Genomic DNA, 26,636 nt, shown 5'->3' with positions numbered 1-26,636 from the left:
TACTGCACTTCAGTTATATGTACTTATTTAAATGACTGTAGTTTCTGAGCTGACAACTCCTGAGTAATCAAGGGGATACCTATATTTTTAGGTGGTTGGATGAAAAAATGAGTTGTGGAACTATGCTTTCTTCTGACTACCAGAAACAGTTTCATGTTATTCATACATTGCAACTATAAAGCAATCTGTTGTTTTCAGTGTCAGTGACAGGCCTCTTGCTAAACCCTTTAATGCTGAGGTTTCTTAGCAATATAGGCCACCAACAGAGGTCCTATCCTAGCTTTTCACTTCCTTGCTACTTTGCATATACATATGCACATTCACAGGGTTCAGGAGTTTTTTCCCATATTCACTAAGTGTAATCATAGGATTGCATTATTCACTGGGAAAAGATTCATGTGATGAAAAAAAAAAAACAACCTCACAAGGTTAAAGTTTGCAATGTGAAGGCACAACAGTAATCAAATTTCCTTTGTTCTAGCTACATAAGTGAAAACCAAATGTCTGCCAAATGTCTGGCATTCCCAGTGAGGTCTGGACTGATGAAGGTTAGCAGCATTTTTGCAAGCTACTGTTGGCAAAATCTGGAGTTTCATGGACAGTTTCTCAGAGAAAACTCACATCCTGCATCAGAGCTTTGCTCTAGCCAGTTGCTGAGGAAGATCTGTAGACAACAGACCTGTTGTTCTCGGCTGCAAACTGAATCAACTTGTATTTTCCCTAAAGAGTAATTTTCAGGTTTTTTTTTAGACTTCCATCACATCTTCTTTTCTGCAACATTTTACGTCACCATAGTCTCTCCTACTCTTCCACAACGCATACATACGACAACTCCTCTAGCCTGCCCCAAATCTCTGCCTTCCTCAGACTGTAGCTACATACTGTTCATTCTTCATGTTTGTTTACCCAGAAAAAAACTCCACTCTTTCCCCCAAGACATACAGCCCATCCAGTCCCTATCTTGCAGGTGCTTTTTGCAATTTTATTAGCTCAAAGAAAATGTCATATTTGTCAAGGGCCGGCTGAAGCAAAAGGCTGTAGGAGTGTGGAAAGCACAGAAGGTGAAATAAGCCTACATAAAACTTCCTGGGGGTTTTACACTTTTACACTGAGAGGAGGTATGGGCTACTCCTCTGCTCTTTGTAAAAGGCCTCACTCCAATTTACATGGATTTCTGTTGTTTCCAAGGACATGAAGCAGCAATCAGGAATTAGTGAGGTAAAAAGGACTTGAGACACACTTACATGTGCTTTCCATGCTTTTTCTTTTTGTTCCCATAGCTGACTACGTTGCTTTCATGGACAAAATCTCCTAAATGCTCATCTCAAAGTAACTTTATCAGTACAGGATCTGTTTTATGGAAATCTTTTATATCTACTGTGAACTCCTTTCTTTTGATGCTGTTTAAGTGCTAGAAGCTTTTTGAGGGAGCTCTACAGCGTTCAATTCCACATCAGTAAAAGTTCAATGGGCTGGAAAATAAGGAAGAGAGTGTCGGAATCAGTTTCTGGGATGCCTTCACAAAACTCATGTGTTCAGCAGTGTGCCAGAGCCAGGCTATCAGTCCTAAAACAGCTTCGCAGAGAAAACTTTATTCCACATAATTGCCTAGAGCCTGGAGTATTCAAGTGGCTTCAAATATACTATCTTCTCCCTTTAGATGTTACTACAACTTTGGGTAGCCAACTGTTCTGGTTCTTTCTCAGAAACATTGGAAACATCTGTCTGTCCATAAGAGAAATGGAGGGATTGCTCTGGAAGAAACCAGTGTTTTGCAGCTATAATCACAGCGAAGGTGATTAGGTAAACAGCTATCATCATAGCAAAAGCTCCTCTTATGCCTCTGCCTGAAGCTTTTGTGTCCAAGCCAGATAGCCTGGGTTACATACACTGTGAAACTCGAGGCAGAGATCCTTATCTGTGCGGGAGCAGAAGACTTAGGGACAACTTCATAGTGAGAGTTTGATGTTCCTCTACTGCAAAACATGACTTTGCAGGTGCAACACAGCCCTTATATTCTGAAAATGTACAGATGAGGTCATGCCCCAAATTCATATCTAGACATCAATTTCAGACTCTTTTGGAAATTGAGAGAAAATGAGTGAGATGTTCTGATTTAACTGAAAACATAATTCAAACAGGTTTTGGTCTAGAGTTCAGCAATGAAATCTACAGTGCAACTCCTTTTGCTCAGACTGGAAGGATGCGTATAAAGGAGGAGGGTTTGAACTACTCTTTTCTTTGCGTTCCATCTGTGCAGCAACGTCTGGAATTTTCTACTGTTGATAGCTCTGGCATACACAATTATTATTGTCAAAGCAATGATTTAAGAGTGAGAAAGGAATGCAACAATTTGCAAAGGGGGAATGTAAAATATACAGATAAAACCTTCATTCCATCTCACACGATTATACAAAATGCAGCTTTCCAAGGGGATTAATATGGTTTTATCATCCAGTCCCAGCATAAGACATCTGAAAAGTTTATAGGAAAAGGAAAACAAATATTGAGAAGTTCCGGAGTAAAATGTCTCTCATTTCACCCTGATGCTTACAATTGCTGAACGTTGACATACTGCTGCAGCACCAGGGCTGATCCTTCTTTGGATCAGCAATAAAGAAAATGCATTAGTTTGACAGTTGTAGTAAATGAGCCTTGAGTTTTTTCTTTTTTATTCATGGCTGGTTAGGTGTGCGGGTCACGTTCCAGCCTCATTAGTGAATAGTGGCAACTTAAGTCTAGTTATTAATTCTCTGGCTTGCAAGTTGTTAACAGATGAAGCCCAACAATATTGACATAATGTTGGCTGAACCAGAGATTTCTGAGTGTAGCAGGACTTTTGTTTCCTGATGAAAAATGTCTTGTTGAAGAAAAAGTAACTGCTTCCAGCTAGACAGGTTCACATGGGCTAACATTACATCTGGTGTGTTAGCAAGTGGAAAAGTTACATGCTTGATTGTTTCTGTTTGGATTTTTTTTTTTTGGTAATTGTTCAAGACTTCTGGAGATCCACAAGCTAATTTTTTTTTTTTCCTCTGGAGTTTAAAAACAGATTTAATGACCTAAACACACTTCTTGCTCTCCCCAGGAAGTGAAATTTTGCCTGAGTACAATGGTTCTTGATAACTTAAAATACCAATATCTTTTATTTAAAAGATGGAGTCTTCATCTAATTTACTCTTAAATGCTTCAACAGTCTCAGTCTTCTAAAAGCATGCATATTGTATTCATTCTACATCATTACCAGGTCAAAACTTTCAGAGGACAACTATAGATGTTCACTATTTACTACTGTATGACAAAAGTTATGTTAAAATGGAGCATGGGAAACAGAAAATCATCACTGTTATTTCTCATGTACCCATGATCACAGTATCCCAGCATACTACTGAATTAACTGAGGTCTACTTAAATTCAGACACCTTTTTCTTCCTTCTAATTACAATAGCATAAGTTCTATCTGTGTCACACATTTGCATATGTGTTTGTGTATACATGATAATTCTGGTTTCTGTCAGTAATTAAAACACAACTCATAGCAATAAGCTAAGACTGACTTCTAGCCCTTGTAATCTAATAAGGTAAAACATCATGTTGCCTGACAGGACTGCATCCGTTGCCTCCTGCAACTACTAAGAAAACGTAAAGAGAATTTATGTAATTTTCCAGTCTCTCAGTCTCTTTATTATCTTCTGAATGCCATTCATACATCTTTTATTTTCCTAAAATGTGACCTCCCCTTTTCAAAACTCCTGTAAAATTAACACCATGGCTTACCTTTCAATTTAAAATTAAATTCTTGGGAAATCCAGTGAAATGAATCTCAGGCTATTCATGGTTACCCAAGTTGCTTTTCTCGCTGTGACTCTAGTCTGAACCGGTGAGCTGAAGGAATATTGAAATGTCAGCATGCTGCTTGCCTATAAATAAAGAACAGGCATGTAGAGTGAGTGGTGTCAAGAGGGGAATGACGAATCATGTGCACATATAACCCTACATTTCTTGTGTATATCCCCCTTACAGCTCTATCCAATATTGACATGTAATTTCTGCAGTGTAATCCAAATCACGTTCAAAGGATGGACAATTTTTATCACCATCCATCCTTGTCAGGATCACTTGAACAGCATGTGTAACTGAACTCTCCAAGAGACAATCTTTTTCTGTGAGAAATGCTATCAGAACACAGTGAGCCAGGAAGAAATAGGAAAATCAGAAGTTTGTAGCACTCCTGAGAAAGAAAACTGAACAGATTCTACTGGACCAAGTAAAAATGTTTAAAAAGGGTGTCCATTGGAGCCGATTTTTGATTTGTCTAATGTCTAATGTTTCCAGAGCCCTGTTATGTGGGTCTTTTATGTTGAAATTATTCATTAAGAGGCCTTACAGTTCTCATACTACCTTTGTCTTCAGTCAGCCTGGCTAATACACACATGCTACCTGAAAGCTTATTTCAAGAAGTCTACCAGAAGTATCGTTATTATTAAAGGCTAATGAGGAATCTAGGTAGAAACGGTAGAATCAGAAACCATCTAGAGGGACTATCTCGTAAGACTTTTCATTGGTGAAGGACAGAGACGTGACCACTAATAAGAATGAGCAGTTTTAAGGAAAAGAAACAGGGTGGTGGAAGCAAGAGAGCAAAATTGCTCTACACATTCTGGTTAATTTCTCGCTTCTAAGCACCCCCAAATACCCCCCAGTCTTTAATAACTTAATCAAGGAAATAAAAAGAATAAAAGGAGACGCTGAGATGTTTGTTATTCACAGAAATTCTGGATTTATATTTGATATCACAGTTTCTATGTTTGTGATGTCAACTGCACATCTGATGGATTCCTCATTTTTATCTCAGTTACATTAATCATTTGTTAGCTGCAATAAAGAGCTGTGTTTATGTACTTATTCTCTGTATAATTTTAGCTCATTTATGATGAACTTATAGGGCCCAATTTGATCTAGACTGATCACAAGAACGTTTTGCATAGGTTTTGGCACAGCCTCAGGAGTTACATCTTCTGCATTTCTCCAGTATTTCTGGGGGAGCCAGTTCAGTGGTTAACAGAATCGGTGGCAAGAGAGACGTATCAACACACCGCTTCCTGGTAAGTGAGCCTCATAAAAAATATTTTGAGCTTCTCAATAAAAGTGAAGTAGTTCTTGTGCACAGTAAATATCATCACATGTGCTCTACCCACTTTATGCCCCTTAAGAAAGCTGGAGTGTTCTGCAGTTGGTGGAGCCCTTGCAGCCAGTGGTGTAAAAAAGAACATAAAGGCTGTTTATTCAAGGGCCTCTTGCAAAATGTGGCACATGGAAGCTGTCAGAGCCAAAACTTAAGCACCAGGCTGGTAGAGACTCCCTCGGCTTGCGGCCAGTTGCAGAGACACCCAGCATCAGAGGATTACAAGGATGGCTTAAAGTCTTGCCGATCCTCCCCTAAGGCTATGAATTCATTCATCCTGCTTCTAGACTCACAGTGTAAAAATTCTCTTGCAGTCTTTCAGCTGATGCATCATTTACTTAATTTGGCAGGCTCCCACTTACATCAGGACTGGGTTTCCCCATCTGAAAGGCAGCAAAACCATGAGTGCTTTCCCTGAGTTGTAATCTGGCAGTGAGGATGGAACAGAAGCTTGGCACGGGTATTTCCGTATACCTATTTTAATCCGTGTCAGTAGATAAGGACATATATTCCAAAGAATTACCATCAAAACAATTGAGTCTTTCTGCCGACTTCAGCTGGTTTTGGACCGGGCATGCAAGTCCTCGCATTATCCACAGAACACATCCAGTGTTGAAGCAATCCAAAGGGAGAACTATGAATTTTCCAGGCTTGCAGGCTCATTTGATGAAATCATATTCATGGGGCAATAATGCCATTCCATTTCTGTCCTTTGCCTCTGCTCACAAACAACAAAGCTGCCAATTTCTGCCAATTGTGAGAAATTCTGAGATGTGAATGTTTATCCATTAGGATGTGCACAGAAAATATTGAAGAGTGAAGTTTCAAAAGGCAGTGTTTTGAAGAGAAATAAAGGAACACCCACATAATTTCATGGCAATTTGTTAAATATCAAGCCAAAGGGAAATCAAGCCAGCTTCCTGGAGCTGGCACTGTGAAAATGGCTAGTTTTCAAGCCTTAAATTTAATATACTGCTCACAGAATTTATCACATCCAATTCTTTTATGACAGACAGTATAACTTGATGTTTGTCTGTGATGCAGAGCTATACCAAACTGTGGTCCTGAAGCACTGCATTGTACCAAGCAGTTTTTTTCTCTTTACACTTCAATAAATTTACTACTACTGTGCGTGTAGTGTTCACAAAATATCTATTATAAAATAACAGTATTGGAGATTCACCAGTGCCTGAAGGTTATAGTAGATTCCATGCATATTCAATACAAGACTTTTGCAGTTAATCCAACAGGGAAAGAAATAGCTTAATAAATGTGACATGAAAAGAAATAGAGCAAACAATTCAGATAATTAAACAAAGCAGGAAAATCAAGGCAGAAGATTATTTTAATGCAAAACTTGATCTGAGGTGAGAGAGGACAGAGCGCTGGTAGCTGACGGGGATACTAACTACAGTATCTCTTGAGTTCTTGTTCTTAATTGGATCTGATCGTGACCTCCATCATTTTGCAAGTGTTGTAGCGGGTGCTCTGCTCCTTCTCATCTTCTCCTCCCCACTAAACCAGAATATTACTGAGAAAGAAGTGCTGTGAGGAACCATACCTAGTAAAATCTGATCAAATGAGCTACAGTACCCAGGCTAAAGAGCTTATTAGTGTGATTATAATGACACAAAGAGCTTCCAACTCAGATTGGTCCCTTTTGTGTTGGGTACTGTATAGATGCACCGCTCCTATAGTGAATTGCTTACTGGCAAAACACACAGGAAAAAAAAATCACAAATCAAAAGCAACACACGCAAAAACCACCACCAAAACCACCACCACCACCTCAACAACCAGACAAGAGGAAGGAAACACACTGCATATGGAAACTGTCAGGCAAGTGAAATGGCATTTGACTGGAGATTGCAGAAGCACGTAACTAACTCTGCCTCTCCAGGGCTCCAGCCTTGTTAATTCAGTAATGCTACTTACTCCAGGTCTTTAGTGGCAAGGGAGAAACACCAGGAAAACGACATTTGTATTCTCTAGGCACAATCTCCTGGACTCTATGACAAAATAAATACACAGAATTTGTTTGCCTGACTAATTCCTAGTAAGCAGAACAAGGGGAAAGAAAGATAAGGTAAAAGCAGTTATTTATATTTCCACGTCTTGTCACTAAGGTTGATTTGGTTTAATGGGTCTTTTCCCCTTGTGAACGATTCAGATGCACAAGGGAAAAAAGGTCCCTTTCTTGGGATTAGGATCACTCAGCAGTATTAAGAAATGCTTTTACATTTCTAAAATGTTCTATTGAGGGCATGTTATTTTGTTTTAAATACACATATCAATGTCAGATGCCTACTGTCTTGGAAGCGGAGACAGACCTACAGGTGAAAAGTTTTCAGCTAAATATAGGCCTGTAATACAATGCCATTATAAAAACAAACGGACAGTGACATTTTGAGAATTGCTATGTTTGGAATTCAGCAGCATAAATTACGGTCCTGTTGCAGCCCTACTGGAATACAGTGCACTGGGATTCCCAACCCTGCAGGAAGAATGCAGGAAAAAAATGATAAATGGCAACTAAGTTATGCAAAAATTTCCAGGAAAAATGATACAACATACTGTACAAGAGGGGCATTTTTAATATCTCCAGGAGAAGGAAATCATTCGGTTTATTACAGCAGCTGAAAAACGGCGTTGGCTGTTACAGGATCTGATCTGATTTGCAGTTTGATCCACCATCTTCAACCAACAGCTGAACTAATTCTTGGAAACTGCAGCTAACCCAGCTCTTGTTATCTCTGTGCCTCTGCATACATGGTTTGCTTGTGCATCTACCTGCCACAGCGCTATCCAACAGAAATTACGCTGATATTTTTTCACTCTCTACTGCTCCAAGTCTCACACTTCAGCCCTGCTGGCAGACAGTGCTTCAGCTGTATGTGTTCAGTGCCAAAGACTGCTGCACTGCAGCACTGGCTGGGTTTGTACACACAGCACCGGTCGGTACTCGAGGGACCCTGGTACTTCTGCTATGACAAATAAGCAGCAGAGGAGGTTCCTGCGCTGCCTGCATCACGCCTCAGGCAGCCTCGCTTTCTTTTGCATTCCAGTCTCTAGCTATTTGGGCAGCATCCCTGTTCTTTAAAAATACTTCCTCCCTGTTCTTTAAAAATACTTTTCTTGTATTTCAGTATTGACACTTGCAACTTCAGTGTATGGTTTTAAGCTACACCTCTTATGTTGCTCTTGCTTGCACTGACTGCTGCAGAAATACTTGGGAAAATGAGGTCTTTTTTTAAAAAAAAAATAATTTATTTCCTTCTCTACTGGTCTAGTTCCCATACCCAAGCTGTTTCTCATCCAGCTTCTTTTTGAGCTCCTGCTTTACATTGTTTTATGATCTCCCTTTCTGTCTCAGCCTCCTGCTCCCAATAAATTTTACTTGTAATATTCCTAAATGGGGAGATATAACCAGGGCCTTCAGAGCCTCCTAATATATATCACAGTTTGGCTTATTAGGGCATAGGACTGTTACCTTTCTGGTAGCACTCATTAGCACTTTTAACAGTGGGTTCTGTTTAGAAATCAAAGGTGGCTTAGGTTTGAACATCCTGGGGAACATTAGTCTAAGAAGTTTTGTTCCGTAATAATGTTAATCTACATTAACACAAAATATTAAAATGCCATAGAGATTTTCTAGAACAATGTTACTAACATGGCCAAAGGTCAGCACTTGTTTTAGCTTAAATCAATGACGATTGTATGATGGATTTTTATATTAGTAAGAGCAAGCTGTTTAATTTTTAACAGTCTTCCTTCCCCTCTGCCCTCCAGCAAACCCAGGAGTGGATACAGGAGAATATTCAAAGGAAAATACATAAGATTTTTTTTTAGCTTGCTTTCAAGCTACTGGGCTACTGTGGCCAATAAGACCTCTTTCTTCTCACCTGAATGAGTTTCCTTTGCTCTGGACTTTTAGTTTTTCAGAATATTTTCAAATGGTAGGTATTGTTCATAGAGAAAACAGTATAATTTTGAAGTCCTTACAATATGTTATGTAGAAACAGATAGTCACTGACTTGAGATGCACTAGAAACTTTATTCTTTAGAAGTTAATGTCTACAAGAAATTAGATCTCCACCAGCCTTGGGGTTTTCCTCATAGCTTTTGTGTATTAACAGCGAAGGAAGGAATGCATTTTGTGCTTGTTCTTCTCCCACTTTCTGAACAGAAACATGCAAAACTGCCCAAGGATGAGGGATAATACTATAAAAAATGGCAGTGCCATTCCTACCGTCTTCAGTGTGATTTTTGGCTGTGATAGGTTTTTACATTTTAGAACTTGAGCTGAAGCATGAATGGGCAAACAAATGTGTAGCTCAACCACTGTACTCCAGAAGGCACATCTGTCAACTTTCAATTCTCTCCATTTTCAGAAGCAGCTGTCAAAATAGTGACTTATATAATAACTTATTAGACAGAGCATTTTAACCTTGTGAAAGTGAAAAAAATATTAATAAAAATTCCGGTGGAAACTTTTTGCCCCTTTAACCCATTTTAAACCACTGTGTATGGCTACCTATTGGGCTCTACATTTGAAACATACTTTGCTTCACTTCCATGACTTAATTGCTGCACAGATTCAAAACCATTAAAACTTCACACTTAAAAAGTACACCAGATATGTTTCAGTTGAAGCATCTACTTGATTTCTTAGGGAAGGTATTTTGAAAGTTTATCCCTTTGCTTACTGGCATAAAAGTCTGAATATTCTCTCATTTGAAAATCCAATTTAAAATAGCATTGATTTAGGGTATCCTACTGCTAACAGCCAGGGGAAGCAGCATAGTGATAAATTACATGTTAGGATACTAGAGTATGCACAGTATTAATGATCAAAAGGGTAGTCTATAACATACTTAAGATATCAGGTTGGTTGGTGCCTACGGGTAAACTGGTAGTCTTTTAGTTTGTCCTCTGTAAGGTCATAATACTCTCCCTGAAGCAAAGCAAGAAATGAAACCCTGATTTATCTATCACACTGACAAAAACTCCTGCAGTACAGTTTACTTCAGCAGAACTACAACTGTAGTTTACGCATACGGCCATGGTGCGGCAGCCTAGTAACAAAAAAAAGGATGTGCTTGATGTTTCAAGAGGTGGGCATTTCCTAATGGCTTAAACTTTGCAACAGGGATTCTAAACACCAGAGAGAAAAATGAATGAGGCATGACTGTTCCCTGCAGAAAAGAAAGAAATAAAAAAAAATCTGGCCTTGATAAAAGCTCAACAGTGAGGGGAGGGAGAGGAGAGAGTCTGAAAATTAGATGGCAAAGGGGGTCAGATTACGTGCCCACATAAGCAAAACTGATCAAAGAGCGAGAAACGAAGGCTTGATTTATGTCTTAAAAATGAAATGCTTTTTCTTCCCTTTGATACAGGCAGTTAGTACTTCCATGGTCTATGGAAGCTAGTGGATTTCATTAATACAAACTGATTTTCAGTCAAGGGGTTTCACAGACTTTTCATTGATAAAAATACAGCTCAAAAGCCTCTGAATATTCAACCAGTACAGTAAATCTAAAATGTCAAAGAACATTGTCTGTTTTGTTGTTTGCCACAAAGGCTTATGTGTGAAATGAGAACAATTAGGACGCTCTGTTTTAAACTCTAACTTTATGTGGAATTAAGTGGGTTTAGCAGTTCCAAGCACACTTGAAACAGTATGTAAAGTAAAACTCAGACTGAGGTTTCTTTACATTTATGTAAATGAAAATTGGGATTAATTCCATTAAAGCTGACGAAGTTCTACAAGCATAAAATCAGTATGAAAAAAGCATTAGCCACAGCAACTTTTTAAGAGGTTATTTCCCATGCTACTACATTATATAGCTCATTGTGCTTAAAAAATATAATTATTTGATATGGACCATATAAAGTTACACTTCAAATAGCTGCAATTACCAAATTTAGTTATTACACAATAAATATCTTCATGCTGCAATTCCTTATTTCTGTATCTGTGATATCCACATATTGCTAATGTTTTTTGCAGACCAGAAGTAATACAAAATTAAGAGAAGTGGAGAGAGGAATGCCAACCAATTAGTAATCCGTTATAGGCTGCATTATATTTTCATATGTAACTGTCACTGCAGCAAGCCTGAAAATTATATATCAGAATAGGGTACAGTTTTAAAAGTGAAAAGCACCCTCACACAAAGTTGAAGAAGCCTTTGCTGGCATATTCATGTTCCTTCCAATTACTACATATCCCCCTTTTCCACACACATACCCATCTGACTTACTTGGCTGCCATTCAATGCTTAAAGCGGAGAGAACTGGTAAATGTAACTCTTCCCAGAGCTCCAACAATTACTCTAAGTAGACCATATTCCTCTCCTTTCTCTTCTGCACCTGCTGCTTACATTTAATTGATGTTTTCAACAGATGAAAAAGAAAGTGGGAACCTCCAACCTCCTCCACTTCCTTCTAGATATCAAAACAAACTCAACACGTTCCTTCTTTCAGTGTCTATCTCACTATCACTTAGCCTGTTGACACTTTCATCTTTCTAATTTGAAAAGAGATGGAAGTCAAGTCCTCATAAACGCTCACACAGATGGGTCTGTCCAGCTCAATGTCCCATCTTCTGCAATAGCTAATGATATACACTTATGGGAAGAGGATGAAACCCAGGTAATTAATGGTTCAGAAACCTTCTGAGCCAGAGGCAATACCAGGAGTACTTTTAAAAATATAAATTATAATAATGGGACCTTTTCTCCTTTTTTTAAACTCTATTCTGAACCCCACTTTATCTGTTGACTTCGAAGCACTGTGTTGCGACAACCAGCGAACTAGCAAGACATGCTGCCACCTCTTTCTAGGCTTCAGCTGCTACCGCTCACACTACCGCCACCTCCCACTTACTCACAGCTTTAAACCTGCAATCAGATCACTTTATTGACTGCCCTCTAGTGCGTGTGTTATGGGAATAACAATGCCACGGCCTCTTAATTGATTAAAATTAAGGAAATAAGCATTATGTTCCCTGACAGCTGCCTCTCCTAGGAAGCCAGACATTGCACCTGGTCATATAGTTGAGCCCAGGACGTTGCGATCAATGGTATAAAATCCAGCCAGCAGTCAGTTACTGCAGCGCCTTCGGGCTGGAGCCTGCATTGTCCAACACCTTTAATAAAGGCCTGGATGATGGGATGAGTTGTGCACACAGCAAGCTTAGGAATAATACAGAACTCAGGGCACAGCTGATATGCTGGTAATTCAGAGGGACCACTGCACCCGGGATAAATGGGCTGCTGGGAACCTCATCAAGCTTAACAAGGGCAAAGGCAAAGTCCTCTGTCAGGGTGGAACAACCTCATAAAACACTGCAGGCTGGAAGCCAACGAGGTTGAAAGCATCTCTGTGTTTGACAACAAGCTGAATGTGACTCAGCAGTGTGCCCCTAGCTTATTTCAAAGGGGCCCCGTGGCAGGGCACGAGGTAACAGGCTCAAGTTAGAACGAAAAAAAATCCCACTAGCTATCAGGAGAAACTGGTACTATGAGGGCAGCCAAACAGTGGAACAAGGGCCCAAAAAAGCTGTGAGATCTTCATCCTTGGAGATAAGATACCCAAAGCCTGACTGGACAAGGCCCTGAGCAACTGGATTTATTTGGTCCTGCTCTCAGCAGGGACGTGGCCTAGGTGGCCTCCAGAGATCCCTTCCCACCTGACAGATTCTGTGTTTCTGTGGGTGCCAGGGTCAGACCCAAACTGATGTCTGTACAACAGTTACTGTAAGAAGGTGGGGAATGAGTAACCTTCCCAGAGGTGAGCAATTTCTGTCAAAGGAAGCCCTCTTCTGAGTTTCAGGCTCCATCTAAGAACAGATTAACTGCCATAAACCCCTAAGTGCTCAGGACTCAGTACAGAAATAGTTTCACAGAAACCTGATCTTGCCAACAGAAACAGCCATGCAGCACACAGCTACAGCACTTCAGCAGCACAACGATTCTCTGAAGTCTATCAACTTTTTGTTTTTAACCTTCCAATTCCAATATTTTTTAATTAGCCTGCATTTCTGCCTATGGTTGCAACCCTGGTCAGCCACTTCTGTTTGTGTTTCTGGATTCCAGTAAGGGAAGGGAAGTGTTCTGGTTCATGCTGCCATTTTTCTCCTATAGGTCTCTACTACATTGCCAGACGATTTTGATGTCACTGGCAAGTTACATGTGTCTGGATGATTAAGAATTTATGTTACACTTTTAAAAAAATTGTAACAGAGCATTCGTTAAATCAATAGGTAGGAATACCTATTTTTGTGATTGCTCTCCCAGGTTTGTTTATGGAGAGATACATGGAGTTTAAATCCAGAGGCATTATTAGATCACCTAGTTTTACTGCCTGTGCACCACAGCTATCCAGTACATTTATCCCTTAGTTTATCAAAACAAAACAGGGAGGTGCCTTGACTACAGCACGTAAGGTCACATGTGTATTATCTAGTCCCCCCCAACAAATATGCACACAGAGGATTACATGTATATTCATATACATACACACACGCATTCATACTATTCCTAAAGAAGACAGAGAGGAAGGTAACCTGGAGCCAAGAATAATTTACTAAAAGAAAAAACAACAGGCTTTGCTTCTCAGCTACATAAGATACAGACTAACACCATATGAGCTCTTTAAATATAATACTCATATGAATAACGCAGAGTAGATGCTGGAGGACTTCTGACTTTAATACTAGGTAACATCATCATTTGGCAGGTGAGATATTTCCCACAGGTCACACAAGTCAATGTATTTATTCCTAGTGAGTCCACTAATCTCTGCTCTGGAAAGCAGAACTCCTCTACTAGAGCTTCTCCCCCCATCTGATGCAGATAACTCCAGCAATAAGCCCCCAGTGACTGGAACAGATGTTGCTGTTTATTTAATTTATTTATTTTACTAACGCACAGCTGCCAGGGCCAACAAATGAAAAACACTGAATTCCATCATTTCCAGTGGCCACATGCTAAGACAGACTCCCTAAAAATTATTATTCTTTAAACAAAGGTGTCAAGCTTAAACTTGAACATGTAATGTCTTTTGATAAAGAATCTCAAGACAATAGTATCTGACAGCTTACATTCTGTAAATATACAAGTTCTTGGGGGTGCGAATGGTAACTGATTCTCAGAGACAAATATGTACAATGCATGTTGTACAATTAGGCCATATTTCTGTAATTGTAAGAGTCCAGTTCAAAATGAGCAACATAGCACTATACAATCCAACCCAGGATTATGGGGATACTAACTGTGCATTGTTTTCTTTTGCTTTGTATAGATTGCAATTATATGCAAGTTTCCTTTAATGCAAGCAAAATATTACAGAGTCTTGTTTTCAGGAGAGAAGCCTAAGGAAAAAAAGAGGAAAAGAAAAGCAATTCAATAAAAATACCCTAAAAAAGGCTGCTGAAAGGCAAATCCCCTTAAATTAGAATTCAGACTATTTCAGGTTCGCTATTTTGCCTTCATCAAGACAGTAACGGCCAGATTTCCAACAGCAGTGGCGCTGCCTAACTTCCAGATGCTAGAATGAAATTTGTAACTGAGTTACAGGTTCTACACGGAGTGCATGAGGAGAGCTAAGCCCCTTAAAAAGACCATCCAAATAGCCTGCCACTGAGCAGGGAGCTCTGTCTAGAAGACAAAGACAACACAGGAGTACAACTGCAGATCTGCCCTTTCTGGAGATTCAGTGTATGAATTTGAGAGTAGAAAATGGATATTTTCATTTAGTTAGCACCCAGAGTCTAGAAACTGCTCTTAGGAAGAAGCAAAGAGACTTTTCTCTCAGCAGAAAGGCATCTGTAGAGGAGCTGCTCTTGGCCCTAGAAATAGTACACTAAGAGATTGTTTGCCTACAAAATAAAAGAGTAAGGTTTAGTTTTTCCTCATCCCAAGAAATTCAAACTGACATTTCCTTCCTTGCTTCAGTATTTCTTACCCAGCAATTTATACAAAGTGGGAGTCTTTTGAAGCAGGGGTATGCTGCAAAGTGCACCAGGCTGGGAAGAGCAAGCAAAAGGAGCATGATTATGCCACCTGGCAGCTAGGAACTCAGCTCTCAAAAGGAGAGAAGGAGACTTGGGGCCTGGTCTTTGATCCTAACACTGTTTATGCATTTCATCCAATGACTTTTAAATGTGAAGGGTTATGAGAAGTTCTCACCTGCAAGATTTCTCTCTCTCTCTCTCTTTTTTTTTTTTTGAAATCCCCATAGGATTTTATTTTAAACAATTTAGGCACCTACTAATGGTGATCCTTGACCCTACCTCTTCAAATGGCCATTGGCCTCCAATTCAGCAAATTGCTCTGGATTTCAATAAAACTTCCTATTGAATACCCTGCAGAACAGGGAGGGACCTTAAAAATATGAAGCTTTGTGACTGTGAACTTGCTGGAAATCATACTGTAGGTTCTTGTCTTGACTATTCTCAGTCTCTTTCTGAGAGTCTCTAACTGCCCTGAGAGTTTCTAGTAATTAACCTTGCACAAAGATAGGTGCCTAACTTTTCTCTTGTGCTACTTATTTGGTATAAATAAAATTGCTATTGGTAAAAATGAGAAAAACAGTTTTTCAAAAAATAAAAACTTCTCTCAGTTTACTTTATACTTATGGCTTATCCATAAACTCTGAAAAGAAGTTAAGCTACAATATAAAACATTAAAAAAACTCAGTTTCCAGGAAAAAAAAAATCTGTACATCATGTGCAAGAAAACAAAGCAAAGTTTTCCTCCTTTGCAAGTACCGTTTCTCTCTCTTATTTGTTCTGTAGAAAGGAGTGCCTACTGACTTCACAAACTACCTGACAATGGTAAAGAATCACTTTATTCCAGACCTAAGGAAGGAAGGAACATGCAGAGCACATGCAGAGGAACAAAAAACTACTAGGAATTACTCCCTGATTCACTACAGATTTTTTGTCTAGCAGCTGAATGCCTCATCTCCTGTCTAGTACTGATTCATTCATGGAGGAAATCAGTATTCATACGCTCACATAAAAATGATACTTAATAATATTTCATTGTATTTTAAGTGGTGTAAGAGAGACATGGGGACTTACGAGATCTTTCATTGCCTGTTTTCTTTGCATCTTCAGACATGCAGGTGGACAGAAATACTATTCAGAGACCAGCAGCACATGCAGTATGACAAATTCTTTCTTTACCTTGCATTGGTATCAATTTCCTGCAGGTGCAAAGTCATGTTAGTTCAGGAAAGAAAATCTAGAATGTCCAACTTCACATCTGGCAAATAGGCTTAATGCAACACAGACCACAGGATTTTCCTGCATCGCAGGTAACCTATTTCCCATTACCAGTAGCTCAGTGATTAGACAGCCTCCCAAGAAGGTGGTCTGTCAAGAGGACAAAGTGGAAGGTTTTATGAGAGCAGACAGAGTGTAACTTTGCAATGGCAGAGTAGTAGTGAAAAGCCGGGGGGAGAACTTTATCAAAGCAGGGAGAATACTGTGCAGGTATCAATGAGTGCCTGTTTCTCTAAGGAATTGACATAGATCACATTGTAATTAGCTGAGATTATGCCTTTTATCTGAGTTCAATGGTGCTATTCAGGTCTACTAAAATATTCCCTACTGATCAACTGTCAACACTTTTTTTTTTTTAGTCTGAGATAATTAAATGATTAAATCCAGCTTGTCTGAGGTGACTTTCTAGGGGGCAGGGACAGAACACCAGGATGTTTTTGCACTATTGACTACGATGTGACATATGGGCAGGTTACAGGTTATGGAAGAGTAGCTTTGGCACTGTTTGCTTAAATATCGTGTTAACTACAATCACAATCTGTTTAACTAGAAAAGTAGAGTAATGCTGATAACCTCATTTTTATTAAGAAATGTGTTATATAGTTCTTGCTCGAAGCTCCCACTGGACCTTGGAGTATAATTTGTAATTAGAAAAGCAGGACTAAGCCTCTAAAGGAGCCTACCACTGCTCTTCCTCTAGGGTCATATTTTTGTTAAATATCCTTCAGCTGTATTCTTAAGGTAAGCAATTTGCTAGGGGCCAGACATAAATCTTTGCTGGCAGGGATGGTTTAGTAAATCCAGGAGAAATCTATAAGAGCCTGAAGAATTTTCTGTCCTGAAACTACCCTGAACTGGTAACAGCCTATAGAGATAGAAGTAGTTTTGTTTGTTTGTTTCTGTGGGAAGGGAGACTTTATTTTAAAAAAGTTATCAGTTGTCCTCCTCCTCCTTCCTAAGTACACAGCTTGAAGGATTTACAGCACAAGTCCAGGACTCAGCTCTGTGTTTTCAAAGCATAAAGAGAAAACCGGAATTTCTGAATAGGATAAAGGCAAGTTCTCACATAATGCTGAGGATATTGCAGCATGTGCTTTAGACCCATACTCTCAAGCAAAACCAAAAATAAAAGAAAAACAACACAAAGAGGTTTTTAGAACCATACTTTCAGTTTCACACATTCCTTATGCTGATTTATGTAGTCCCAGCTCATTCCTGCACTCACACTGCTTCCTCTCTTCTGCCAGGGTGAGGATTTATATGGTAGCAGGTGAACCTGATCAGAGACCTGAACCATGTTAAAGCTAGCCATAGAAAAAAGAGGGTTAATTTTAATCTGGATCAGGGAACTGATCTCATTTATTAAACAGCTGCATAAATTTTCTGTGCTAGGATGTTTAGGGAGAGACAAAATGGGTGAAGAAAGGCAAGATTACTCCTTTTGATAGCAGTGCTGACCTGTGCCATTTTATAGCATATGAGAAATTGCAGGCTGTAAGTGGACTGACTTTTGGAGCACAATGAATTAACTTATTCTCAAAATTAGTGTCAGGCCCTTACAATGTATCATAGATAACCAAATCTAGTTTTAAAAAAAGGAAGAATAATTTTGTTAAAGGAATAGTGAATTTATTTTAATTTGTCTCATAAATTGAGAATTTATAGTGGTCAAAGGTGAGTTTTTTTAACTAAATGCAGGTATAAAACTTCTTTAATAAACTTTCTTTTATTTCAAAAAGTTCTCTTGGAATGAGTAAATCAAAAAATACCAATTAGATTAGTTTATGAGATCTCTTAAGTTGTTTCTGTTCATCAAAAGACAGATATTTCAGAATGTATTGTCTCTTTTTCTTAGCAGACAGAAATTTCTATTTCTTATTCTTTAGGTTTCTTGTATTCATCAATCACAAACACATTGCTTAAGTACTGAAAGGTAACATTAATTTCCAATCTACACAGTTATTTTTATTAGTTACCAGTCTAGCAAAGTATCTGGATTCTATTCACGTAAGTAAAACATTTATCTTTCATATAGTAATGATTTTAGAATGGTATTACACTGTGAGTTGTGCACTGAAGCAAAATATCTGCAAAACTGTCACAAAAAAAGCTTGGGGACATCTTTGAACATTAAGGGATAAACATGGTTTATATCTTTCAGATAAAGTACGATTTAGGTAGAAGTCACTGATGATTTTTCATAAGCATTTAAAGTAGTGTTTTTCTTTCGTTGTATGAAGGTTTTAGGGTATGTACAGAGAAAGATCTTAAAGAACCTTCCTTAAGATCTAAAGCAGATTTCCTTTTTTTTCTTATTGCTCACAGAAGGTATGGAAGAAAGGCTGTGACATGGCATTTTACATGACTTGGAACACATGCCCATATTTCTCTCTGTTCCTAAACAGATCATTTTTATTCTCTAATACTTTTCCTGGAAAACAGAACTCTTACTAAGAAGCAAATGTAGTATAGGTTTGTTTTACTGATGTGATATCTACATCACATCAAAGAAAACCTGCATCTTAATGAAACTATTTCTATCTCATGGATTCTCTACTGGTAGCACACCTGAAACTTGTAGTTGGAGAGTATAGTTAAATTCTTTGCACAAAGCACACTTAAAGACATGTAACATGAAAAAAATGGTAAAGAAATTTACAGTAAGAGAGCTCTTCTAAAAGCTGTCTGTTTTACATTTGTCAATCTACTTTGTCAATTTTATTTGCAAAATGAAAACTGTCCCTGGGTCGCAGAAAGGAGAAACTTCATGGAATTTCTTTAGAAAACCTGATCTTTCCATGGAGTAAAACTGGTGACCAAAAGTATAACCACGCATGTTGTTATATCTCTAACTGCTGTAAATAGCTGTAATTATTGCTTAAACTTTATTACAGACACTGCACACTTGTCCTGATGACACAACATTCAAGACAGGTATATGCTGTTCACTAAGAACTTCTGTTACATTTACTTCTTGCAAATATCCTGTCAGTCAATTATTATGCCTCTTACTGTTTTATGTTGAAGTATTTCTTAGTAGCTAAGAATGCCTTCAGAACAAAAAGGGCCACTAGGAGGATTAGCAGGAGTTTGTGATAAGCCATCTTTACATTTCCATCTCTTCCATCTAACTGTGTGATAGAAGAGTCTATCTGATGATTAAGAGATAGGGATATAAAGGGACAGCTATCTTGGCTTCCACCTAACTACCACATGAAAAATAATTATGGAGTGTTTTTGAAATGCTTACAGCAGCAATAGAAAGAAATGAAATGGATTTTATCAGCATCTGTAACAGATCCTGTTGCAGAGGCTTACTCCTTAATGATCCACTTATGATGAAGGCATCTGTGCGCTGGCTGGCAACTCCCACGCTGCTGAGACTGAACAATTTAAACAGAAGTATCCTCTCAATTTTTGCTGGAGTCCTCTAGACACTTTTACCAAATTCCCAAGCTGGCTTCTGCTCTGCTGTCGTAGGCAGATGCTGAATGCCACCTACCTGCGAATCCAAGTGCTATGGCAGCACACAGAAGCTGTTTCCTGAACAAATGGTAAGAAATACTGTATCTAACGTAGGAATACATGTCTCCAACAGAGAAATGAACTGCCAGAGATTTGGGCAACATTCACTGTGGATTCAGACTATGAGGAGGAGGATGTTTTGGTACCTCTGCTGAGCACTTCTACCATAGCATTTACAATTAAAGAATTATGTTGAACTAACAACTCATCTTGCAGTTCTGAAAATAATAAACAACAGGAGAAGAGGGAAGAACTGTAATCTCTGGAATAGCTGCTTCCCCCACACCTCACTCCAAAAGCTTAGACCTACTTTCAACATGTCAAGATATTTTAATTCTTCCAGTTATTCTAAGTGGAGGAACCTGACTCAAGTTAGTTTAATTTCTGACTGGATTTTTGGATGATGGCTTTGTCCTGGGTTGGGAAATCTTAACTCTACCATACCTAGGTGTGAGTTAGTTTGTGAGGACCTAGGTAGTTAGCAACCTTAGTGAATTATTCTTTAATTACATAGTGCATTTGGAGAGAACACTTCCTGAGCTCACAGAGAATACCATTACACTTGGTAAATTATATTATATCTTTATGTAAATGAGCTGTTACTTTAATAGGCCAATGTCTATTCCTATTTGGAGTCATTAGCAAAATCACAATCAGTACCCTGACAGTCTAATTAATTTATTTGAAGCCTTTAAAAAAAAAAAAAAAAGGAAGAAAGGAAGACACAGCAAACCATGCTTAAGTATTCACCAACAGGAGTCTACTGCAGTTAAAGTCAAGTATAGAGAAATACAACCTATAGCTAACATAGAAAATTACCATTAATTTCTATCTAATTCTTAAGTGTCCTGGGCTAGACTTAACAAGGCTGTTAGTACTTCTGGTTTGCTGCTGTTCCATGTAGGAGAAGTCAATGGCATGAAGCTGGTCACCTTCTTTGAGCTAGGGGGTCAGCCTCTTCTCACAGATAACTAGCGACAGGACTAGAGGGAATGGCCTCAAGTTGCGCCAGGGGAGGTTTAGGTTAGAAATTAGGAGACATTTCTTCTTAGAATGAGTAGTCAGGTGTTGGCACGGGTTGCCCAGGGAGGTGGCGGAGTCATTGTCCCTGGGGGTGTTCAAGGAAAGGTTGGATGTGGTGCTTAAGGACATGGTTTAGTGGGTGACATTGGTGGTAGGGGGATGGTTGGACCAGATGATATTGGACATCATTTTCAGCTTCAATGACTTTTGGATTCAGTTTGCCCTGCAGCCCCACACGGGGGAACAGGCCCTGCAGGCCTGCGGCGACTCACCGAGGAAAGAGGCCTTGAAAGGCTGCTGCTGGGAGAAACGCACCCCGAGGAGCACCAGCACTTCTGCGAGGACAGGTAGTCGTACGCTGCTGCACCACCTAAAGAAAAAGAAAAAAAAAAGAGGTGTGTGTATAACAGTGCCATCTAGTGACGCACATAACCGGGGCCACTTTCCCTCCACGGGCCCAGCCGTCGTTTATAAAGCCCCAGACCCATATGCCACGCGTTGTTATTATCATTTTACTGCCGTTCCGAGCCTGAAGGCCCCTTCCCCAGTACCCAGAGCCGCCCCCCAAACCTTCGGGCCGCCTTCAGGCGCCTTCCCCCGTGCGGAGGCAGGAGCGGGCGGCCGGCAGGGGGCAGCGCGGCCGGGCCTGGCCGAGCCGGGCAGGTGGCGGCTCCTCCCCGCCGCTCTGACTCAGCGGCCCGGCCCCGCTCCCCCGAACCGGGCGGCCGCTGCCAAGCCGGGGCCGCCTGCCCTGCCCTGCCCTTCGCTGCAGCCGCCCCGCCGCGGGGCGAGATGGCCGCCCTGAGGGCACGCAGCCTGCGGGGCGCTCGCTGAGGGATCCCTCCTTCCCTCCGAGGCGTTAGCGCCGGCCACGGCCGCTTTACCTGGGCGAGCGGAGCTCGGGGCGGCCCCCACGGGAAACTTTCCGCCGTGGCGAGGGGGACCCGCCGCGCCAGGTAGGGGCTGAGGGGGTGCCGGGGGGAGCTGGGGAGGCGGCTGCTGCCCGCCTCCTGGCCGCGCAGGGCAGCAATGTAGGTCACGGGAAATAAGGCCGGCCTAATCCCCCTGATCTGTTTTGGTGGAGCGAGAGGAGGGTCGGCTCGGCCGCCGGGCTGCAGGGCGACCTGGCTGCGAAGTTTCCTGACAGAAAGCCGGCCGGGACGGGGCGAGCAGCGAGGTGAGAGCGTGGGGAGGGCTCCTGGCTGCCCGGGGAGACTTTTTCCTCACAGGTGTGACACCGGCGTGTTTTTCACTTGGTTTGTTGGCTTTGTGACCCTATCCATGAGTTCCCGGTTTGGGTTCAAACTTCTGTGTTAGCGCTCCGGTAATACTGACCTTTTTTTTTCCTCAGGAAATTCCTTGCGTCACTTACGAAAACTTATGAAGGCTCCTTTGGTGTTTTCCTGGGGCACCAACGCAAAGCGGAGGTCTGAGTTAGTCTTGATAAAGTGACTGCTGTCTTCCTTCAAGGCAGTGAGGAGCTGTTAGCAGTGTCCTGTGAGCCTGCTCTGCCACCTGAGCCTGTCAATAGGAACCTGACGTGATTCTGAGAGGCTCCGTGGGGACACATCCGCAGGCACAGGTGGAGGTGCGGTGTCTGTTAGGGGACTGCGAGTGGGACCGACCTATGCTGCTATGGCTTTGCCAGATCAGGACGCGTGTTTTCTTAAAACTGAGAAATGCTGAGGCAGGCTTGGCGGTATTTGGAGGTAATATTTCACTTGGATTTCCTCCTTCTCCTGCCCAGGGTCTGTGATTGGTCTTCTGATTAGCATTAATACGGCCCAGACACGGATAAGAAGACAAATACCTCCAAATGAGAGTTATTTTTATACGTTGTCATACTTTTTGAGATGAAAAATACTGCAGAATCTGCCGCTGTTTTCTCTGTCCAGATGTCTTCTGATGATCAGTGTGAAACTGTGATGCTCCAGATTCCATAGTGGTATTTTTCATCCATATAACATGGCTTTCACCCCTCCTTGGAGCCCTAAGAAGGATTTGGGGCCTTATTTCCGTGGTGGTGAAGCATGATGTTTTTATCTTGTTTCATTTTCAGATTAAAGAGGGAGTGGTAAACTCTCTGTTCAAAGAGGTTTGTCATATCAACGTAGTAATAGTGTTAAGTCACGCAGTTCAGACCAATGCTTTTGGCCTGTGCTGTTTTTGTATCATAATTTCTAGAAGGAAATCTTTTAGAATTAAGGGCAATTGGAAGGGGATAGAACACCTGAAGGAGTCAAGTCAGATTAGGATTTTCACATTATTTGTGCCGCCTTACTTCAGCTGGGCTGTGTATAAAGAGTCCACCTGCTCTGAAACTAATCTAGGAATTAGGACCTGATGCTGTGACTTATGTCTTCCTCGCTGGCTGTACGTTAATAAATGTAGAAGGTCAAAGGAGGAAGAAAAGACAGAAAACCTTATAATCTGCTTTGTAAAGTACAAATAGTTGCAAAGGGCAAGACTGTACTGGTGATGTATCGATGTGAGGATGGCAGTTGCAGTTGTGAAGCTGTTGAACACCCAGATGCCTTTTTCTGTGATTCATCTCAATCAAGACAAATGTTTTCAATTGACTTCTGCAAACAGCTATTTTAATCTATTTGTTGAACCATGAAGACTGACAATATGTACTTTGAAAAATAAGCGAATTGTATTAAAATGATGACAGCTGAGTTGCCAAAGCCTATAGAACAAACATAACACCACTGACTTTTTTTTTTGACTTTTTTTTTTTTTTTTTAGACTTTACAGTCTAAATGATATGGTGGGGATGGTAAAAATTGGGTTATGCTCTGTGAAGGTGTCTTTTTTTTTTTTTTTTTTTTCCCTCTCCTAGATGGGATATGGAACTTCATATAATCCAAAACTTAAAGAAATGAAATAGGAGAAACTGCTGCTGGCATGATTTTATTCAATCATGATATCAAACTGAATTTTAGAAGTCTGTCTATGCTTTTTCTTTTTAAAAGATTATACTAATGCATTGAACCCTACTAAGCTTAAGTCTTCAGACTTACAGACTCAGTACCATCTGAATCATCAGTTTCTCTGTTAAACCCTTCATTGAAGGGTTATCAAGATTACTTTGATGTACATCAAGTTTTAAAGCTGCTTTTTTCAAGAATTTATTTACAGGCTGCTGTTCCACCCTTGCATATCTTTATTTATTAGTATACAAATGGTACTTTTTGATGTTTGCAGAATGTTCCATTGCAAGGGCTTTTCAAATTTTGATGAGGTTTATGGAAATCCAGTATAGTTCTTAATGTTTGAGTTGTGTACTTAAGTCTTTGAAAATGCAGGTCTATACATCCTGGTCTTACTGTGACTTGTAGTTTCTCTCAAACATTTGAGAGAGAAGCGCTCTGCTCTCTCTGTGCTTTACAGCATGTCTAGAGCAGTTGGCATGTTTGTGTTTGCTGTGTGTCCCAGAGAATAGGGCTTTTCAGACCACATGTTCCACTCATCCTTTTTCTAATAGTTTTAAAACTATATTTTGGTTTACAGACACTTAAACTCTAAGACATGCTCAATTTTTTTTCAACCACAAGTATTCTTCCTATTTAAACATGCTGACATGGCATTGCTGGCTTAGTTGTGATGTCTTCTCAGCTTAACCAGATAGTCTTTTAGTGTAAGACGGTCTGACCTACCACCCAGAAAACAAATGTATTCTGTACCCTTATTTAGCACCCCGGAAAGAGAGCTTCCAGGAAGATACAGCAAAACACTGCTTTTGTGTCTTGCAGTCTGCTCCATGTAGCTCCTCTGATATAGGGTGTATTTCAGGTGGTGGTGGCACATGATGGTTGATTCCTGTGCATATCTTATATATGTATTTTTAATGCTCTGATAGTGTGGGCATGAGAGAGGCTACGAAGGTTTGCTCTGGTGAAAAGCTGGGGCAATAATGACCTGGAAATTCTGAATTTCTTTGTCCTTTTTGCAGTACAGCATAGTGGCAAAATAAAGGCTTGTAGGTGGCTACTGATATTCTGTCAGAATTATACCTTTAAAAACCTCATGCAAACATCCTCCAGTACCTTGTCCTGATTGGATTCATCCATTTGAAAGTTAGAGATAGGACTTCAGTCTGTCTCGTAGAGCAGGTCAGCTAGACTTGGTCTGCAGACTGACTAGGCTAATTTGAAAGAATGGTTTTGAATGCACTTCAGAATGCATACAGCAATAAATGGCGCTGTACATTACGCAGGAGTAATTATTCCATACATCAATATATTTTTGTGGTGTTGACTGGCGTTTGGAGGTGCTGGAATGGTAATAAAGTATTCCTAGCTAAAGTTAGCGTTATCAGGACTAAGGAGCTTTCGGGAACACATATTGCCTTACTGTTTTATGGCATTGATCATAAGACTTCTTATGATTGTATGTAGTTATCTGCTGGTTAAGGAGTCATATTGGTGGTGTGATAAGAGTACTTTCCCTTTTAAATCATGTGGCCGAAAAATGCTTGTCAAAGGTTGATTCTGAAGGACACATCCAGGTGAGACGATTCAGTATGGCATGAAAACAGACCAGCTAAGGTAAGACCTTCTAACGGTGGTTGAGGCTCAAGACACCTGAAGGCTTCATCTATAAAAGTGTTACCTTTGGTGTCTAGTGGGATTAGCTTTAATTGGCAGAAAAAGTTTGGAAACGTTACACAAATACAACTGTGTGCGTGCAGAAGGCCTGAAACCACAGTTCTGTATGTACCAAGTAACACTATGTTTTTTTTCCTCCGGAATAAACTGTCACCTGAAAGGAGGGATGAGAGTTAGTCTGCGTGAGGTGTGCTTAGGTCTTTGATTTGCTTTGTTCTGTCTCTGAACTAAAGGCAGCGTGTTTTCCTGGCAGTTGCAATATTTGTCCTGGAATTTGTTCTGCTTCGTGCTGTGGTGGCTCCCCATGGGTGTGCAGGGATGTTATTGAGAAATAGATGACTTCTAAAAAGAAAAAAAAAAAAAAAGGAAAAAACGTTCAAGTGTGAAGTAATACTGAATTGCCCAAGTGTACTGTGACAGTTAATTCAGGTCTAATCATGATTAGCATTATAGAGAACATGCTATCTGCTTCTGTAGGGAAATAGATAGCTAGATTAGTGCTAAAAATACTAGGAAAAGGTAAAATATTAATATGTATTTTTTGCCATGTAATGGCAGAAGGATAGTCAAATGTCATCTTCTTCCCTTGTACCTCTGCTCAAGTCTCCAAACAGCATGACAGATATCGTTTTATTGATTTAAACAGTTACATGCCTTAGTATAACTTGTTTGGTTTGGAAAAAATAAAACAAAATAAGCTGTGTGATAACAAAAACATGTGCTAGGGTCTTTGCGTAAGTAACTTGCTGAGAGACACTTGTGCCCTTTCTCCTCCTAAGTCTTGTTCATTTTGAGCAACTTGCCTGTGTTGTTTATCAGTGGAGGGTAGGATTTATTTCTGTGAAACTTTTTTATATAAGCAGCTCTAATGTAGTCACTGTTCTAGTAATATTTTAATTTGCCTGGGGAACCGATAAAGTGATGCCAGCAAGAAAGCTCCCAGCTAGAAGGATTTCCTAATGTACATAAAAAAACAAAACACTGGCACAACAAACAAACA

At 40.1% G+C, this 26,636-nt stretch overlaps 1 protein-coding gene and 1 long non-coding RNA gene across 21 annotated transcripts in view; one reads left to right on the top strand and one right to left on the bottom strand.

The window, feature by feature from the left end:
• Positions 1 to 3: 3 nt before the first annotated feature.
• LOC310899667 lies at positions 4 to 21,725 on the bottom strand. The gene is made up of 5 exons (XR_014584467.1): positions 21,597 to 21,725; positions 21,299 to 21,396; positions 16,275 to 16,399; positions 3,778 to 3,920; positions 4 to 1,472 (listed from the first exon to the last, which is right to left on the bottom strand). It is a non-coding gene; the product is annotated as an uncharacterized lncRNA (long non-coding RNA).
• Positions 21,719 to 26,636, top strand: part of FHIP1A (FHF complex subunit HOOK interacting protein 1A) — a 95,860-nt gene continuing 90,942 nt past the window's right edge. For 10 of the 20 annotated variants that reach the window (XM_083836344.1, XM_083836362.1, XM_083836341.1 and 7 more), the window contains exons 1-2: positions 21,719 to 21,982; positions 22,378 to 22,735. The gene's annotated coding sequence lies outside the window, so the exon portion shown is untranslated. Of the gene's footprint in view, positions 21,983 to 22,110; positions 22,204 to 22,377; positions 22,736 to 26,636 lie in introns of all 20 variants that reach the window. The other 10 variants (XM_083836353.1, XM_083836345.1, XM_083836342.1 and 7 more) reach the window with 3 other exon arrangements.

The sequence above is a fragment of the Anser anser genome (assembly GCF_964211835.1).
Source record: "Anser anser genome assembly, chromosome: 4".
NCBI lineage: Eukaryota > Metazoa > Chordata > Aves > Anseriformes > Anatidae > Anser > Anser anser.
Note: the sequence above shows the minus strand (reverse complement) of the source record. Positions and strands in the feature narration are given on the sequence as shown.